Source organism: Dipodomys ordii, unplaced genomic scaffold, assembly GCF_000151885.1.
Source record: "Dipodomys ordii isolate 6190 unplaced genomic scaffold, Dord_2.0 Scaffold70, whole genome shotgun sequence".
Lineage (NCBI taxonomy): Eukaryota > Metazoa > Chordata > Mammalia > Rodentia > Heteromyidae > Dipodomys > Dipodomys ordii.
The window spans coordinates 8,920,557-8,926,597 of record NW_012267286.1 but is presented as its reverse complement, the minus strand read 5'-3'; the positions used below and the strand labels follow the sequence as shown (position 1 = coordinate 8,926,597).

The window sequence follows — 6,041 nt, the reverse complement described above, 5'->3', positions numbered from 1 at the left end:
TTTGAACCGGGACCCTCAGATCTCAGCCTCCTGAGTAGCAAGGATTACAGGCCTGAGCCAACAGTGCCTGGCTTTTGGTGGGTTCTTTTGAGATGGATTTTGCTATAGCCCAAGCTAGCTTAAAACTCATGACCCCTCCCTTACTTAGATTCTTGAAAACTGGGATTACAGACATGTACTGCCAAGCCTGGGTAGATACTCCCTTGTATGTGTGTATGTGTGCAAGTGTACCAGTCCTAGGACATGAACGCAGGGCCAGGGTGCTCTCTTTGCACCTTTTCACTCAAGGCTAGTGGTCTACCACTTGAGCCTCATCTCCGTGTTTGGCTTTTTGGTGGTTAATGAGAGATGAAAGTCTCCTGGATTTTCCTGCCTGGGCTGATTTTGGGCTGCAACCTCAGCTTTCAGTCCCCTGAGTAGCTAGGATTATAGACATGAGCCCCTGGCATGAAGCTAGATACTACCTCTTAAAAACAGTGAATAGTTAATGAAGATAAAATTATAGGAGATTCCACTTAAAAGGGAAAAACATCTCTAGGAACAGTACTAACTCAGAAAGATTACAATTTCTTGTAGTTTCGATCATTCAGTTTCAAAAAATGTTTATGTGTTTGTTTGAAAGCTACTTTTTTTTTTGGGGGGGGGAGGTCTGGTTGTGGGGCCTGAACTCTGGGCCTGGGCACTGTCCCTCAGCTCTTCAGCTCAAGGCTATTGCTCTAGCACTTGAGCCACAGCGCAACTTCTGGTTTTTTTCTTTTTGCTTATGTGGTGCTGAGGAATCAAACCCAGGGCCTCATGCACGCAAGGCATGCGCTCTACCACTGAGCCACCTTCCCAACCCCTAAAAGGGACATTTAAATTTGCTCACAGATTTCCATTCTCAAAACTTCTCCCAATAATGGCTCTTATCTTAACCCTTCCCTTTAGCAGTTATCCTTCATGCTTGTCCTGAGATGGGTGGGTTTCTTTTTCGTTTTTCTTTTTGTCAGTTGCGGGACTAGAACTGTGGGCCAGGGCTCTGTCCCTCAGCTCTTCAGCTGAAGGCTAATGCTCTACCACTTGAGCCATAGAACCACTTGCAGTTTTCTGGTGGTTTATTGGAGATAAGAGTCTCAAGGATATTCCTGCCTGGGCTGGCTTTGAACTGTGATCCTTAAATCTCAGCCTCCTGAGTAGCTAGGATTACAGGCTTCAGCTACCAGTGCCCAGCCTCCAGATGGGTTTCTTAGAGATCCCTTTAACTCCCAATCTATCCAGTCAAGGAAGGGAAAATTCAGTGAATAAGCTGGATAATATTGCTTTGAATTAATTTTCTTAAAAAATATTCCCTAGTGTGTGAGTCAACATGAATTTTTTTTCTTTTTCTTTCTCTTTTTGCCAGTCCTGGGGCTTGAACTCAGGTCCTGGGCACTGTCCCTGAGTTTCTTTTGCTCAAGGCTAGCACTCTACCACTTGAGCCACAGTGCTACTTCTGGCCTTTTCTGTGTATGTGGTACTGAGGTATTGAACCCAGGGCTTCATGCATGCTAGGCAAACACTCTACCACTGAGTCACATTCCCAGCCCCTGTATTCTATATATATATATATATTTTTTTTTTTTTTAATGAACCCAGGACCAGGTCTTTGTCCCTTAGCCTTTTCTACTTAAAGCTTGAACCACAAGTCTACTTCTGGGTTTTTGGTAGTTAATTGGATATAAAAGTCTCATGAACTTTGATTAGCCACTTTGCATATGGACAATAAGACATTATTTTGTATATGGTTATTTATAATATCTAAACCTTCAACCATTTCTCACTTACCAAAATGAATCCAATTAAAAAAGGTAAAGATAGCAAGTATTGGTAAGAATTTGAAAAAATTGAAACCTAATAAATGACTGTTGGGAACTAAAAATGTTACAACAAAGTTGTATGGGTTAAAAGATTAAACATTCCAGGGTTTGAACTAATGATTTTCAACCACAGTGTCGCTATACAATCACCTGGAAAATGAGGCTTCATATGATCCCAGCAAATCAGAATCTCCAGATAAAAGGTCTCAGCTTTACATCATGTAATACTATGATCACTTAGGCTAAAGACCATGGCTTTCCACAGAAGAAATAAAATAAGCCAATGGTTCCCAAGCCTAGTTATAATTGCCATAATGATGTGAGGGACAGAGATGCTCTGGGCATTAAAAATTTCTCTCCATCTATTAGATGATATTATTATAGGTGCATTTAAGATTGTCATTCCTTTGAGAAAAGATCCTCTGACCTTAATTAATTAATTAATGTATGAATTTGTTTATTTAGTTCTGGTCCTAGTTCTGGTTTATTTAGTTCTGGTCCCTCCCTTCCCTCCCACCTCCACAACTACACTCCCCCTTCCCCTCCTCCTCACCTCAATTGTAAAGTTCATTTTCAACATAGCGTCTTGTACATCTCATTGTTACAGTGGGTCAACCTGTATCCCTATTTCAACATTTTGTTTTTTCCCTTCCCCTCCCCAAGCTAGAGAAGTGTATATACAAGATGCAGGGCGCCAACATCAAATACAGTGAAAACAGGGGTTATACCATGGGGGAGGAACATACAAAGAAACAAAAAAATTCACATGGTACATTAGAAACAATAGCAAGAAAGAGAAAAAAAATCACTTGACATCTGACCTCTTTTGAACTAGTCATCGTATCTTTTGGCACAAGTGTATGGGATGTGTTGGTCCTTGCTGCACACTGACAGACTCTGTCTTTTCCAGGCTGGCAGACTTTCCGCAGCAAACCTCCCAGGATTATCCATGTACCCTTGCTCCTGTTGAGCCTGCACACTCGGAAGCAGGAGATGGGTCCATTCTCAGCCAATAGGACATGATCCAGGAGGAGCAGTGAGGAAGAACAGAGCTGCTGGTAAGGCATTGGAACCACAGATGCTGGTGTTGCAATATAAGTATCTTTCCAGTTGAATGGGTAATCTCTCTCCCAACCTTCAACTCTTTGTTTCTCTCCCTACTACCTGTATTATCTAAATTTAGGATACAAGGACTAGGTTTTAAGATAAATGAATTCTGTTGTCTGTTGTTGTTTCTTGTTTTGATTTGAGACTGAGACTTGAACTCAGTATCTGATACTTGCTGCCACTCTATGACCTGAGCTACACCTCCAACCCCAAGAATTCTGATTTCTTTGTGTGCTGACTTTTATGTCTATCTGGATTTTTTAGATGAAAGGAAGGTTTTCATCACATTCTTAATGCCTATGACTTTTTTTTAACAAAATAAGGAGCATTCAAATATAACTGCAAGCATAGAGAAAAGTAATCTCTATAATAATTGTCACTGTATTTCTGTGTACAGTTTTTCTTTTGGGGAGAGGTACTGGCACTTGATCTCAGAACCTGGAGCTCTTACATATCTGTTTCTGCTCTAGTTTGGTTTTCTACTATTTGAACCATGTCACACTTCCACTTCCTGTTTTTTTGCTTGTTAATTGGAGATAAGAGTCTCTGTGAGTTGTCTGCCCAGGCTGACTTTACACTGTGATCCTCAGATCTCAGCCTCCTCAGTAGCTAGCATTACTGGAATAAGCTACTGGTGCCTGGCTCTCTGTATAGTTTTAAAATCACTTCCAGTCTATTTGCCTCAATCTCATTAAGGACCAAATAAGTTTAGTGGCTTATCTGACAGGAAGCGTTGTAGCTTAGACCAGGCAACCAGGTTTCATGACAATTTGGCTTTGGAGTATAGAATGACAGTTTTTTGTTTGTTTGTTTTTGTTGGTTGAGGGGCTTGAACTCTGGGACTGGACGCTGTCGCTCAGCTCTTCAGCTCAAGGCTAGCACTCTACCACTTGAGCTACAGCGCCACTTCCAGTTTTCTGGTGGTTTATTGGAGATAAGAGTCTCAAGGACTTTCCTGCCCACACTGGCTTTGAACCAGCTTCTTTAGTAGCTAGGATTACAGGTGTGAACCAATGGTGCCTGGCTAGAATGGCAGTTTGGGAGAGTCTATATAACGTTTCATACAACTTTTTTTTTCTTTTTTCTTTTTGTCAGTCCTGGGGCTTGAAGTCAGGGGCTGGGCACTGCTCCTAAGCTTCTTTTACTCAAGGCTAGCACTCTACCACTTGAGCCATGGTGCCACTTCTGGCTTTTTCTGTGTATGTGGTGCTGAGGAATCGAACCCAGGGCTTCATGTATGGTAGGCAAGCACTCTACCACTGAGCCACCTTCCCAGCCCTCATACAACTTTCTGAAAATACATAATCCAGGTAGTTTTTAAAACTGATATTAATGAAGACTCATTTGCTCTGAATACCACTTACCTGCTAATTATGAGACTATTTTCATTTATGTACATGTAATACTCATGGTGATGACAATTAGAATGAATTCTGCCATATATACACCTTTGCCTGTACTATGAACCAGCTAAGAAGTGATAGGTGTACTACAAAAAAGAAACAAAAGTTAGACGGAATAAACATGAATCATTGGGATTTTTTTTTTCTTTTTGTCACTCTCGGCTTCATCCAATTTTGTTTATGCATTCGGCACAACAGATCTTCTAAAAAACCGTGTAGTTCTAATCTCTGCCCTCATTCCCAAGGCTTGAGACTATAAGTATTCATTCTGCCATTTGATACTTCTTAGAGGCTGACCTAGTGCTGAAAACCCTTCCAGTGTGTCCTTACTTCAACTCCCATGATTGGATGGGGCTTGGATGAGGCCAATGTTCACAGGGCAAGCGCTTCTGCCTAGATTACCTCCACTCGGAATTGTAAGTCACAGCGAGGCAAAGAGACCGCAGCACAGTCGTAACTCGCAGAATGAAAATTTTCCCCTCGCATGTTAATATTTTCACAGTAAGCACTGTTACTGAAAATAGACTTCCTTTTTCCCCTCTCATGCTGGAAAGTCTTAGGTAATTATGAATAAAGCATTCTTTACTTTTCCCCCTGCTCTAATCATGGCTTTCCTTTACAATGTGGGTGAGGACTCTGTTCTTGTCTTTTCCCTGACAACTGAGAAAAGATTTTTGAAGATGTAGTTTTTTTTTCTCTTTAGTGAAATCATAGCATTACTCAGCTTTCTCTTGTTAGAGGTGAATGGTAGTTAAGGAAAGAAATGGAAAAGTTTATAGAAAAAAGGTAAGATAACTAATAAAGAGGAGAAGAGATTAAAATATTCACTGCTTTGGGGAAAAAGATTTTTACAAGTACCTTTTTGAAAAGTTTTTTTTTCCCCAAGTCCCTCCCACCTTGAATCTTATTTTACATTTAGTTTTTACAGTTGGAGAAACTCAGCCTAGGGCTGAATTTCAGTAGTAAATAAACCCAGAGCTTATTTTTAGTACATTTATTAGGGGTGTGTTCTTGGGAAAATTATTTAAATTCTCTAAGCCTTGCTTTATTTGGCAAGAAGCAAAGTAAGTAATAATAGATAATAATATGCATCTTTAATGGGTAATATGTGTTAAAGCCTGGCATGTTGTAAGTTCTCAATTTTGTACTAGCATTTTATTATTAATAATGTTTATCACACTACTTAATGTTTATCTCAGTTATTTTATTTCATTTAATTATTTTTTACTTTTTATTTTGCCAAGGATAGAAGAGAAGGCCTAATGCAAACTCAGCAAATGCTCTACAACTGAACTACATTCCCCCTCCCCCCCCCAGCCCTCTTTCAGAAAAGAGACAAGTGGCTTAGTGGTAGAGTGCTTGCCTGGCATGCATGAAGCCCTGGGTTCGATCCCTCAGTACCACATACACAGAAAAAGCTGGAAATGGCACTGTGGCTCAAGTGATAGAGTGCTAGCCTTGAGCAAAAGAAGCTCAAGCACAGTACCCAGTTCAAGGCCCAGGACTGGCAATAAATAAATACATAAATAATAAATGAGATAAAACTTTCTGTCCTTTTGGAACTGAATTTGAAGTGGAAAATAGACAAAAGAAAAATTAATTTTTTAGTGTATTTAGGGACTGGGGATGTGGTACAAGTAGTAGAATGTTTGCCTAGAGAGGCAAAATAAGGAAGGAAGGAAGGAAGGAAGGAAGG

General features: G+C 40.3%; 1 protein-coding gene across 1 annotated transcript in view; it reads left to right on the top strand.

Annotated features, from left to right (window-relative positions):
* Positions 1-6,041, top strand: part of Tet2 (tet methylcytosine dioxygenase 2) — an 83,998-nt gene that overhangs the window by 25,461 nt on the left and 52,496 nt on the right. The window contains exon 2 of the mRNA XM_013023841.1: positions 2,746-2,893. The gene's annotated coding sequence lies outside the window, so the exon portion shown is untranslated. The remainder of the gene's footprint in view (positions 1-2,745; positions 2,894-6,041) is intronic.